This window comes from Centrocercus urophasianus, unplaced genomic scaffold (assembly GCF_019232065.1).
Source record: "Centrocercus urophasianus isolate 14NV4802_14NV808 unplaced genomic scaffold, USGS_Curo_1.0 seq_19, whole genome shotgun sequence".
NCBI classification, from domain to species: domain Eukaryota; kingdom Metazoa; phylum Chordata; class Aves; order Galliformes; family Phasianidae; genus Centrocercus; species Centrocercus urophasianus.
In genome coordinates this window covers 19,916,009-19,929,413 of record NW_024884744.1, presented here as the reverse complement: position 1 = coordinate 19,929,413, position 13,405 = coordinate 19,916,009, and the positions used below count along the sequence as shown (strand labels likewise).

At 46.9% G+C, this 13,405-nt stretch overlaps 1 long non-coding RNA gene across 2 annotated transcripts; it reads left to right on the top strand.

Moving 5' to 3' along the window:
* Window positions 1-4,005: 4,005 nt before the first annotated feature.
* LOC122161545 lies at window positions 4,006-8,532 on the top strand. 2 transcript variants are annotated; one of them, XR_006169203.1, is made up of 5 exons: window positions 4,006-4,164; window positions 5,144-5,214; window positions 7,756-7,873; window positions 8,220-8,313; window positions 8,448-8,532. It is a non-coding gene; the product is annotated as an uncharacterized LOC122161545 (long non-coding RNA). The 2 variants fall into 2 exon arrangements; XR_006169202.1 differs by lacking the exon at window positions 4,006-4,164 and having other exon boundaries at window positions 4,944-5,214.
* Window positions 8,533-13,405: the final 4,873 nt, after the last annotated feature.

Sequence of the window (13,405 nt, the reverse complement as noted above, 5' to 3'; positions counted from 1 at the left end):
TCTCCTCTCCTCTCCTCTCCTCTCCTCGCCTCTCCTCTCCTCTCCTCTCCTCTCGTCCTTTTGTGTAGAATCACAGAAGCACACAACATCCCAAGTGGAAGAGACCTATAAGGATCATTGAGTCCAATACCTCCTCAGCAGCAGCAGGGGCTGGGTTTTGGAGCACTCCTGCTCACTGAAGGATGTATGCAGGGTCAGCTGGGAAGATGCTAAGAGAAATCACATAGTTTTTTGCACTTTTTTTTCCTGACAACTCAAATACTCCATAAAACACAACACCACTTCCCACTCCCATCTATCTAGAAGCATCCCTTAATGTAGTGGCATAAACTTGATGCTGACATTCTCAGCTTCCCCTTTTTCACAGAATCACAGAATCACAGAATGGCCAGGGTTGGAAGGGACCTCAAGGATCATGAATCTCCAACCCTCTGCCACATGCAGAGCCACCAACCTCCACGTTTAATACTGGACCAGGCTGCCCAGGGCCCCATCCAACCTGGCCTTGAACACCTCTTGGGACGGGGCATCCACGACCTCTCTGGGCAGCTGTTCCAGCACCTCACCACTCCCCCTGAAGTTCTTTTATTTCTTAAAGGCTTTATAACAGGCTGACTAATTAATGTGCATTTTGCAAGGCCTAAGAATCCATGAGCATCCTCAGGAGTCTGAAGAGAAAGGTCATCCTGTCTATATCCAAGGCAGATCACCACTAGACAGGTAAGAAAATGCAAGAATCCCTTGGCATTCTGAATACTTTATCTGCCTTCTTATATGCTCACAAATGGCTATTGTAAACCACGTTTTCTCTTCACCAAAAATACAAAACCAACAGAGATGCATGTTTCTCTGCTGATGCTGGTGATGCTGCAGGTCTAAGGAGGCTTTCTGGTTAGTGAGGGAGCTGCCCATATATTTTTGTGTACAGGGGAGCTGCTTGCAAGGAAGGCTCACTAATTAGAGGGAAAATATTTGATCTCCATAGGCTTTTGGTGAAATATCTGAGAAAGGCAGCAGATGTTGCTGAAATTATTTTTCATCTGTTTTCCCCTGTTTTCTTACCATGTTTCATCTGCTTTACCCTGTTTTCTTATGTGGTGCATCAAATTAAAATTCAATAAACTGCTCATGGCTGTTTACTGGGGAGTGCAAAAAACTTGCTCTAGATTAAAGCTGGTGCCTCATCCAGTGCAGAGTATGTGCACTCACCCCAGCATCCCTCTGCCTTACTTCTGAAAGCCACAGATTACCCAGAGCCTTCAGCAAGGAGTTGTCAGACTACCCAAAATGTGTTGTAGCGCAGCCAGCCCGTATTTCTCCATGGGGTCTGATGTCATCCTGGCAAGTACGGCATCTAGATGATATGGATTTGTAAGGATCTGCCTTGAATTACTCCTTTTCCCAGTAGTTCAGCTCTCTGATAGCCAGAAAGCTTCTAATCAGGCTCCTCAATCCAAAAAGAAAACCAGCAGAGATGTAGGACAGTCTTGATGACCATCCACAACATCTTGTGGAGGAACCTGACTTCTTCTGAGTGGCTTCAGGCGAGGGAATTTTGAAGACAAGAACCTGAATCCAGGTGTGATCTCTTCAGTTCTAAGAGGCTGGAGAGACTGAAAGCTGCATTTTGGAAGTTTTAGCCCTTGGACGTGGTGTGTCCTACATCACAGGCAGCACCATTCAGAGAGCAACCACAGACCTGTCTCTCTGGAGAACCATTCTAAGGGTCCACAGAGAATCACTTACACAGACTGGACATCAAACGCTGTCGCAAATCCAAAACCACTTGGTTTTGGTTGTAGAGTCAAAGCAAGCATCTTTATGAGTTTGCTTGTCTTATTTCGACCCAAAATCATCTACAGGACACTGCATTCAGGCCCACTGGACAGGTCAGTTAATTATGTTGAGTGGGTCAATAGATGGATCAATTTATCAAATGATAAATAGAGATTCTGCTTTCATCAGGGTAGTGAATATTAATTGATTTGACAGGCAGAAGCTTGGTAAAACAAGTAGAAGTTGCATCAGGGCATCACTGTATTAATTAGCCATGTTGAAGCTGCTTTTAGCTGCTTCCGAAGTTTAATCAATATGCTACATTTGAGTCCCAAAAGGCTTATGGAAACAGCCTTTGAAATCCTCTAAATTGCTGCCTCTGTGAGGTTTTAGACTCTTTACTTATTCTTGTTCTGCTGTTTTTCTTCCTTATTTTTTTCTCCCTCCTGCAATCAATAGTGACCCACAAGAATTGGTAGGGGTGGGTTTTCTTATTTGTATCACAAATTTGCATTGGCTAGGAACAGAAAGGAAATGAGAAAGATCTTCTGTTTTAGTACAATAATAGTAATAATCCTGGACATTAATGAGCTGCCCTCTGTCTTCCAGTTTCTATATGCAGTGAATTACCTCTATAGACTTAATCTGATCTGAATGAGCAAGGCACCAGTTAAATCATGTTTTCCTGAGCCCTCGCATACTGCTCAGACTTTGATTTAATACAAAGTAAGGTTTGAGCTTGCTGATATGTTTTAGTGAGCGGGAGGAAGGAGAAGGTGGAGCTGGAAATGAAGCCAGAGAATTAAACTATGCAGAGAAGGGGATGGAGGCCCTGAGACTGCTGGGTGCAAGGGTGATCGTCTAGGACTGCCCTGGTGGCATCCATGCCACTGGCCAGCTTTGTGTGTGTATGGGAACTGCTGAGTCCCAGCCTGATTGAGCACCTGGGGAAAGCACCTGGGAAAGCACCTGGGAGCACAGGTGAAGGCAATGCGTCTGTGTGACTGGAAGTGATGGAACCTCTCTTCGACCTCATTGAAGGGCTGACTGCTGCTGGGGAAGGATCTCTCTTTGGAGGTCCCTCCTTGGTGGAACTTTCCCCTGCAAACCTGGAATCTTCTGATATGGGTGAGCAATCTTCTGCCCTTCTTTTACCTTTCTTTTACCTTTCTGCTGTGCTGCTCCTTCCATCATAACACCTTTCCCATTGTGTTGATCTGTCCAGTTGCTAAACCAGCTGAGGTTTTTGGTATATCTGCATGACATGAAGGATCAGGAAAAACCACCATCAGGGCTGCTGGTCACCACCCCCATACGATCTGTAAGCTTGCAGGGATCTGAAATACATTTTCTAAATATGAGTTTCTGCCCTCATAATCATGGTGGCTTTTTGCTATTTAGACTTCTCATTCCTTTCTAAGACAAAATATCTTCAGATATGCCCATAGTGGGTTTCTAGCATGCTTCCCCTGTGCCTTCAGCAATTGTGTGTGTGTTGACTTCCTGAGGTCGCCACTGCAGATGCCACACCAGTGCAGTCAACACGGGAAGACCAACATTGCTTGAAACATTACTCAGGGCCCCAGCATAATTATAACAATTACAGAGTCAGGCCCTGAGCTGTGCTTTCTGACGCACGCATCTGCCACGTGGGTTTCATTGCATGTGCACATCCTGTCGTTAATAATGGAAGATACCCCAATCTCTCCAGGGGCAACAGTCTTTGCTACGGGCAAGGTACTAAATCACACTTGAAGTTTCTAGGCCAAAATGTTTTACTTTTTATTTTAGAGGAATAAAGTTCCAAACAAGTGTGGGGTAAATTTCCAGGCCTGATTAATCACAGAATCACAGAATTGTAGGAGTTGGAAGGGACCTCCAGAGATCATCGTGTCCAACCCCCCTGCCAAAGCAGGTTCCCTACAGCAGGTTAATCTGGCTCACCTGGTGATATGGAGAAAGGGGAGCAGCCTTGTGGGAGGTGGAGGCAGGACCATCCTGTAGAGATGGCATAGAAATCATTAGGTGGAATTATTGTTTTTTTTTTTAAAAAAAAAAAGTCTTGAAGAGCACTCATGCATGCCACCACCCCCCAAATGCAGAGTTAACTCTTTCCATATCTGTTCAACCTACCAGCAGCACTTTTTTTTTGAAGGTACCAGCAATTTCTCTGCTCACAGGCCCTGCCAACCTTCAGTCTTACAAGCGCCATGGGCTTTTGAGCCAGAAGAAGGCAAAAAGCCAATTTTAATTAGTGGTATTTTGCAAGCCTAGGTTGGCCAGTACCTGTTGAAGCAACCTTTGCTGCCTCATTTAATCCCTGCCACAGTTGCAGCAGATGGAAGCTCCTCCAGAAGGTGACTTGAGGAGACTCTGACATTCAGGCCTGTATGTCTTTCCCATTTAAGTGTCCCCTTGTCTTTCTCTTTCTTCTACACCTTTATCCAAAGGACCATGGATGTGACTGCAGTCTGCATGCTGTAGGGTGCGTCTCAGAGGGATCTTCATTCCTCCCACCTGTGATGGAGAGGTCCCAATTTTGAGCTATTCTACCCACCTCTTTCCGTCACACAGATGTCCTCAGATCTGGTGACACAGCAAAATCCTCTTTCCATGTGGGATGGCAGGTTGGGAAGCTGATCTGGATGCAACTTATGCATGCTGGGGGCTTCTCTGAAATTGTTGTGCTTGTGAATGTGGGTACGGAACAGGCTGTGTAGAGTCAGGGCTCCCTCCTGGGCTGTGAAGAATGGCAGCAACAAACATTAATAGCTTCTCCTGAATGAACGAGCGTGAATGCTCAGAAGCCCAATTAGTCTGTGACTTCTACAGAGGCTTCCCACAGAGGAGGACAAAAACGTGGAGCGGGGCTGAATGGGGTAGAGGACAAGAACAGAACAAAAATTAATGTTCTGCAGCCAAGGGAGCCCCTTATTTGAGTCCCTGTGAGGCCCAGGACCTCAGGGAACCTGCAGGACTTTTGTGAAGGAGTCTGAGTCAGCTTGGTGGAGGTCCTGGCAGAAAGCCGAGGTGCAGAAGGGGCACACCAGCAGGTTGCCATTGCTTTGGAAGGCAATGCAGAAGGCACTGTGGTGAAGTGCTGCGTGGGCTTCAAGGGATCAGTCCTTCTCATCTCACCTGGGCTTTGTTTGTGGGCTGCTGGAAAGACAGGCACAGCATCTGGGACACCATAGCATGTGTGGAAATAAAGGAGAAATTTGAGCAGGAGGCACTGCTCAAAGGAAAGCCACTGGGCTGCTGACCTTGTGCTCAGGCCATTTGTGTGGGGGCTCAAACCATGCTAATGGTTTCCAGCACCGCTGCCCCGAGCAATGGTGCTCAAACCTATCAATGTGATTTCTTCCAGAGACCCTTGAAGTGCTTGGTGGTGTGCTGAGGAAGGTTCTTGGATCCCAAAGCAAGAAGCAAAGCCGCTTGGTATGTGGGATATACTCCCTCTGTCATTCCAGTGATGTCACTCCCAGGACCCTGATGTGATAGAGACCCTCCTTGTCTGTAGGGTTAGCCTTTCCTCTTGCACTCATCCCCATTCTCGAGGGTAAAAGGCCCTTTGCTGAATAGGAAAAAAATACAAGCCTCGTGTCACTGATAGTTTTAAAATTATAATGGAAACCTTCCGTCAGTGGTGACACAATTACCTGCCCATTTTCCTGCTCCACCTCATTAAAAGGAAAATGTTACAATTAAGGCACGGGCGGGAGGAACAGATTAATGTTCTGTTTCTAATGCATTGATGAATTGGCACTTAGTCAAGGGGTTTAAAAATATTAAACCCTCACAAAAGCCATCCCAGAAGGGAATGCTGTCTGCTGAGGGGCACTTCTTAGTGTGGACTGTTGGCTATTCATCATTCATGTTAAAGGGATGCAGTGGTGTTTGCAGTGGGAGTGGGATTTGCTTAGATTTGTCTGCTGGTGTTCCTTGGGGTGGCCACGTGCTCCACGGAAGATCTTCTCTAGGTGTTTCCCTTCACAGAAAATCAAATTCTTTTTCGGTTTGTTTGGTGTATTGTAGATATAATTGGACATCAGCTGCTGTTATTCTTGCTTTTCAATCCCTTTTCTTTCCTTTTGGCATGTCTTTGTTAGGCATGGCTTTGTTCCACCGCATACAAAATTGCTTCATTTTTTTTTTAATCCTGTCTTCATACCAGATCCTTGCTACATGGAGGGAATACTGAGCCTGGCAGAGGCGTGAGCTGGGACATTGCCTTTCCCCAGCCCCAGCTTCCATTTGCCTTTGGGAACTCCCTGGCCCTCTATGGGAGCCACCCTGAGGACAGGATGCACTGCCTGCAGCTGTAAAGCTGCTCCAAAGGGGGTGTGAAAATCTGTAGCCAGATTCTACACCCAATTCCGACATTATCTAACTCAATTTCAGAGCCTTTTCGTGGCCTCAAGCTGAGACTTGGGGCCCGCCATGCCCACATTCGCTACACCGCCAGCAAGTCTCAGCCCTCCTATAATGAAAATGTCACTAACGATAAATATTTATAGGGATGCTTATCTTTATATTTACTACCTTGACCTTTATCTATTTGGATTTTATTTTAAATTTTATGCGGCTTGCCTTTGCCTCTTCCCAGCCGTGTGTTGCCGCGGAGCAAGAAGCTCTGCAACGGCTCCGAGATCGCTGCTGCATTATAAATACGTGCACAGTACATACAATTACAGAACTTTAATGTCTGGTATAATTACTGTCTGCAGTTTGCATTAATGCTCAGGGTGATATAGTGAAGCAAGGCGCTCAGACACTGCGAGATGCACGTCCCGAGGGGCAAAGGAAAATCATTGCTCGCGATCCTGCGATTAATTATTGTGCCTTGCGTGGAGAGGCTGAGATTCTTCCCAAGCACTTCTTGCACCCCCGGTTGATTGAAATGCCTACGCAGGAACGGCGCTGCTGCGCATAGCCTGCAGGCAGGGCTGTGCTTCATAAGCAAGCAAAGGTCCTCAGTTTTATTCTTGTAGTGTTGCGAGGGAAAATTGAGGAAAACAGCAGAAATGAAGAGGAGAACATGAGTCGATGCATCTTAAAAAGTGATGTGTGTTCACTTGCAGGAGGCTTCCCCCATGCATCGCCTGGCCCAGGACCCAGGAGGGTGTGCCAGGAGATGCTGGGAGCTCGCTCTGCTCCAGAGTTTATTATTGTTAAACTTAATCGCTTAACTGAATGAAATTATTGAATTATTGATGGAGTTCAGCAGATCCATGGGGGCAACAGGATCAGAGCATCAGGGATGCTCCAGGCTGAGCTGCACAGGGCACCAACCTGTCATAGCTCCATGGGATTTTTGAACTGGATGCCAGTGTCGCTGCCCACCACAAGAAATGGGCTGAAAACTAAAGGGCTTGGTCATTTGCAGCTTGTCCTTGCCACCAGCGTGGGTGTTAGAGCAGTGCAAGTGCATATACGTGTTGCTGATGTAGGGAAATCAGTCACCTCAAATCACCCTCACACACACACAAAAAAAGAAAAAAAACTCACTAGGTCAGCCCTTATTTTTTAGTCACAGTAGCATCAGATGTGAATCCTTATGGCTAAGTGTGCAATCACAGCAATTGAGTGGGTTCTGCACATCAGGGGCTGAGAGCTGATGGGAAGAAGGAAGGAGAGGAACCCTGGAAAATTCTGTGTTGTAGAAGGACGAGGGTGGATGACAGGCTGCCTCCAGGTAAGGAGACATCCCAGTGCAGTGCTGTGAGGACTGAGGACCAGATTTAGCCAAGGAAGCCATCAAGGAACAGAGCAGCTCCCATGGCCTTGTGGAGAAGGGAATTCCCAAGGGACAGTTGTCTGGAAGCCTTGGTTGAGTCCCATGGATGATTTTCTTCTGAGGAAGGGGGGGAAAAAAATTGAAGAAATAAGATAATTGGCTTGATTGGGCTTTGCTGAAAATCTAGAAAAAAGGGAAGAGAAAGTGCTGAGACAGCTCCTTTCTGTGTCTTTGAACTTTAGGCTTTGAAAAGAGGTGCGGAAAAGCTTAAGGAATTAACGAGGACTACTGGGAAATCACTCACCAGGAACTTTCAGTGCTCTCAACTCAGGAAAGAAATAGGAAGAAAATCCTTTATGTGTACGTATACATGCACCTATGCACTTAGATACATACGTAGCTGAGAGCATGATCCCTTCAGCCTGCCATTAATCTTCTTCCCCGATGTTTTCGTGCTGCATTAATGATGGGTGTTGTTGACAGGGTGGCTGGGAGGGTGAAAGCTGCATTTCCCCATGCCAGGGGCTGCAGAGGAGGCAGAGGCAGATACCTGGGGCTCCCTGGCAGCGCCTGTTGAGGATCAGCCTTGATCAGAATAGGTCTTCTCACAGGAAATATCAACTTTTTGTCAAAAAAGCCTGAAGATAAATATTCCTGGATGAAATCCTATAAAAAGCTCAGACTGACAAACTATTTTTTTTTTCAGGCACTTCTTTTTCTCCCAACAAGAATATATCTGTCAAGAGAAACAGATGTTCTCTATGAAAAATCTTCTTTAATTACAAGTCTGTCAAAAGGAGGTGAGATAGATTTTTATTTTTTCTTTTTTTTTTTTTTTTCCACTGAGCCCATTGAAGTGCATGCAATCGGCCAAGGTTGAAAGGCATGGCTCCTTCCAGAGTACAATAGCTAAATAATTTTCTCTGTTGAGCAGGTTGAGCAGGAGCAAAGCCACCAGCCAAAACACAGTGACAAACCCACAACCGGCAGCTGAAAGCTCCTTACCCAGAGCTCAGGACATCTGCACATCACACCAAATGTTGCATAATAAAAGAAGAATGTCTGAAATCTTACACTTCCAGGTGATTATTGAAAGCTTGCTTTTTTTTTTTTTTTCTCCTTCTCTCCATGCATCCAGTAAATACTTTAAAAGAAACATGTGGGCACTTGCTATCAGCCCTCAATTTGAGGCCAGCCTGCTCTCCAGGGGCCTTCAGACAATGGCAGTGGGGCATAAATGTTAGAGGAGGTTCCTCTGGTGTTGTGTTGGCACAATGTGTTATCCAGGAGAGCAAAGTTCTGCTGGAAATAGGAGCAGGACACAAGGTGGATATTTCTTTATTTCTGGGTTCCAGAAACTGGCTACTACGTGGTTGAATAGTTGGATGAAAATAATCAATAGTTCTTGTCCACTAATGAATGATTTTCCAGCAGTTGCCAGTGTAAATAGGTTTCATTAAAACAGCAAATCCTCCCAAACAAGAAAATTAATGAGAGCTTATGAAACCTATGAAATTGCATGGGTCTGACAGTGATGACAAATCTCAACTATTGTTATTTTTGGTAAACAGATTTTCTTTTCAATTTTCAGCCTTGTCACTTAAATAATAATAATACTGAGCAAATCCCACTGTTTCTTTCCCAGAAATCTTCACGTGTCTCAAGCCTCAAATCTGTGAATGGTTTCAGCCCCAGGCAGGAAATTGCCCCTTTCCTGAGCAGCTCCTGTGCTCTTCTTCAGCTCTTGTCATCCCTGCAGCTGCACCAATAAACTGGGAATTTCTGGAGTTTAATTTTCAGATGAGCCCGCTTCAAATCAATGGAGCTGCTGCTTTTTGTGACTCCTGGGAAGGAGATAGCATGGAAACAACCCACAGCCATGCCCAAATAAGAAAACTAAAAGAATTATTGGTTTTGGTCAACCTGGAACATGGCTCTTTTTGCCCTGACATTTTCCTAGAGGAAAGTGAAACTCTTCATCTACAGATTCAAAAGAATCCCAAAGGCACTCTGTCAGACATCTCCCAGTGTGCTCTCAGTTATTGCTGGATGGATCACAAGCTCTCCAGGGAGCAGTGAAGATGTTTTTGTGGGTTGCAAAACCCAGGTCAAAGCTTAAAGCTGAAAATACTCAAATTCCAGTGTCTGCTGTTTGCTTCCAGAGGAGCTATCTGCTCGTTGTCTTTGTCTTCATCGTCTTCATCTTTGTCTTTGCTTTCTGTTTGTCTTCCTTCTCTTTTTTTTTTTCTCTCTCTCCTCGTCCTTTTCTTCCTTCCTCCAGCTCATAAATCCCCACCTCCCCTCCTTTCCTTCTCCCCTTCATGCATTGCATGCTGAATGCAGGAGGCTCTCAAAGGCAAGAGCAGGCTTGGAACACTGTTACCCACAACAGCAGCGGTGAACAGAACCCAGGTTTTCAGCCAGGAAATTGCACTGGTAATCTCCTTTGAGGGAGGCACTCCCATTTTTCATGATGGTTGGCCCTTGTGGGATATGGATGAAAAGAGAAAGCATTTCATTTGCTCTTTGAAAACTGGAGCTATAGATCAAGGCCCCGCTCGTTCCCCTGAAGACTAGAAATGGGATTTCTGCAAGAATTGAGGCTATCCTCTCTGAAAACTAAAACAGTTATCTACACTTTCATCAAGAGGTCAGCAGTAGAGACTTTTCTCAAACAGCTGGATAAATCCAGGCTGTTTGTGCCTCTCCTTCCCGCTCTCCTCTGTTATTGCTTTTCATTACATGAAGGGTGAGGAACAAGCAAATACCTCTGCTTCCCAGCTTTGCCCTTGCCTGTTTGTACAAAGCAGCCAAATATTTCCTTCTGACTCTCAGGACCCAAGTACCTTTGGTGTCTATATTTTTTCCCTTGGATGCCATGGTCTGGATGCAGATGCCCAGGGCTGCTTAATCCTAGCAGATAGCATAGAAATGTTATTTTTCGGACACGGGCACTCCTCCATGGGTGCCACAGGACCAGGGCATCCTTTGTCACCTGGACCCAGTGCAATCTCCTGTGACACTGGGCAGGACGGTTTGCGGAGTCACGCTGCATCCTGCGTCCCTGAGCCTTGCAGCCATAAATCCTTTGCCTCTGCCATAGCCATGACTGAGCCTGCCTGGCTTAATTCATTCCTCCAGAGCCCACGCGGTTATGGCAGAGATGATTGCCTGCTCAAGGAGCAGCACTTGGGATGAAATCTTTTCCTCTTGAGAGTACTGCTGGAAAAACAAGGCAGCATCCATGAGCCGCCAGCATCCCTGTGTAGGCAGTATCTTTCCTTGGCCACTTCTTTGCCGTGCTCTCATCCTTCCTGACCTCTCCCTTTCTCTCCTTTAAATCCTTTTCTCTTTGCTTCATTTCTGCCTATGTCTCTTCCTATTCAGTTTCCTCGCTAGGCACTGGAGCTGATTGCAATGGTGATCCAGCAAATCACAGTAGTGATGCTCCTGATGGAATAACTCCTTGGGGTTTCGTGCAGTTGCTGTGCGGGCACTGAGTTTCAGACAGCAGAAAAGGAGCAGGAAAGTCTGATGTTTGGAAAGCTGCATCAACCGCAGTTTTCATCCCCACCTGGGGGAGATGGGTTTTGGAGCCCTAGCAGTCTGCCCACCCTATGGACATAGCCAAATACCCCTAGTTCCTTCCCAAGCACTGCTACCCAGAGAGGTGCTCTGTCCTGGCTAAGGGAGCTGAGCACAAATAACTCACAAATAATGGAAATCTCCACCATGTGCCCCCAGCATTGGCACAGTTCAGAGCCCTGCCTTGTTTGTCACCTGAAGCACTTGGAAAAATTACATGAATCCATCAAAGTAATGAATCTTCTCAGCAGTGGCAAATAGACAGAGACAGACAGGCACTCAGCTGAAACAAGTCATCTTTAAAAATTAATACAAAATAAACAGCTGGCCTTTCGCTCCGCTTCCAGGTGGTGGCTGCGCGGTTTGGGCGAGGGCTGGACAGAGACCAATGATGGTTCCCAATGGGAGCATATCCCTGGGGCAGGGAAGTGTCCTCTGCTGGGTCCCTGTCACCGCCACAGTGTCACCTCCATCTTCTGCACTGCTCCAGGAACGGTGGTGCAACACAGTGGTGGATGCTGCACGGTGTGAGTGAATGCTTAGGAAACAGCCAAATCTTTGTGAGTGCCAAAGCCTCATCACCTCCCTACAGCCTTGCCAGGCTCCTCCCAGCACTCTGGGCTCCCACATCGGTTTGTCAGTGTCTGATGGAGCTTGTACACTCCTCAGAGGACAGGTTGAGCTTGCTCTCCTGCTTGTCACAATATGGGCTCCATAAATAATTAACAGCGGTGCTGCTGCCGCCCCTGAGCTTTGATTTCATTACTGAGGAATAACATACCCACCTACACATGTGTGTATGTACATGTCTGCGTGTAATACACCTCCGTATGTACTTACATTGCTTAAACATCTGTTTCACCAGCCAGCCTCTCTGCTTTTCCTCTGGTCCCAAGGGCAGGTAAGCAGCAGAAGGCACTACTCTCGACCACGAGCATCCCACCAGTGCTCCAGCTGCTCCTGCCCTGAGGCTGGGCTATTTACGAGGTACCAATGGGGCTGCCCTTGCCCTGCAGAGTGTGGGGATGGAGAGCGGGGAGGAAGACGGATGGATCCTGAATTGAGGTGAATTTATGGGGCTCCGTGATTCCTGCTGCCGTACGTCTCCAAGAAATGACACCACCACTTCAGGAGCAGAGATTAATCTGAGTCGGCAGGAGAAGGACAAAACAAATCATCTACTGCGGGAATCTCATTTGATGCCTGTTAGTAAAAGCAGCGGGATGAATGGCTTTTGTAAAGACCGCGCCGAAACGGGCTTTTTTTTTTTTTCCCTCCCTCCCTTCTCTCCATTCGTCTGCAAATTGAGGTCTGTGAGGTGTGCGGTGGAGGCAGTCCCAGGGTCACTCACGGCCCAGGCACAGGACAAGGACCCCCAGCAGCTTTGTGCACTGTGAGACAGGACAGCAAAAAAGGGAAGGCAGAGCTCCTAGCGCATCATATCAAAGGGAAGAATCCTTCACTTTCTTTTTTTAAAAAGAGGGCATTAATTCTCATGTCCTGCAGAACACAGGGTGAGGGCAGCCTGCAGCCCCAGACAGAACATCCCAGCGATGCTCTGTATCCCAGCCAGCAGCAGCTGGATGCGGCCCAACGGCAGCAGTACCAGCACCAAGCACTCCTGCACGCCGCTGTGCATCCCAGCTCAATACAGAATCAATCCAATTGATCTTTTTTTTTAAGGTGCAGCCTCCGAATGGCTGAGACTGTGAGAGACACAGCTAAGCATGCACTTCTACAAAATAATTTGTCAGGCCCCGCTGTAGAAACCTAATGATGGCTGTAATTTATTGCTGACAGACGATATTTATCACCGCAGCATCCCCTCTTTCTCTTTCTCTGTCTCGTTAGGAATGGCATCAATAATGTTTATTGTAGCTTTTAATTTTTTATCGCTGATATTCTTACCTGCGCTGCTGATGGCTGCAGGAGATGGGAAAGGCTTCAGAGCAGATGGAGCCTCAGCTCTGTGCTGAAGGGTGAGCAACGAAGGCTGCAAATTCCTCCTGCGTGCCCATGCAGGGAGAATGCAGTGCCAGAGAGCACCCCGATAGCAGGGAAAAGCAAGCTGTTCCCATAAAGCTTATCCCCTCCCTACTGAGCCTCTGGACTTGTGCAAGGGATGCTCAGACCCAGCAAGGCAGTGGCATTGTTTTGGTTTTCCCCAGACTCTGCTCCCACGTGGGGCTGGAGAAGGAACATCATCCCTCCTCTGCTGCACCTGCATTGCTGTGATCATCACACCTGATGATGCCCACAAGCCCTGGGGTCACAGAGCTTGTCCCTGAAAACAACCAAAACCCCAAC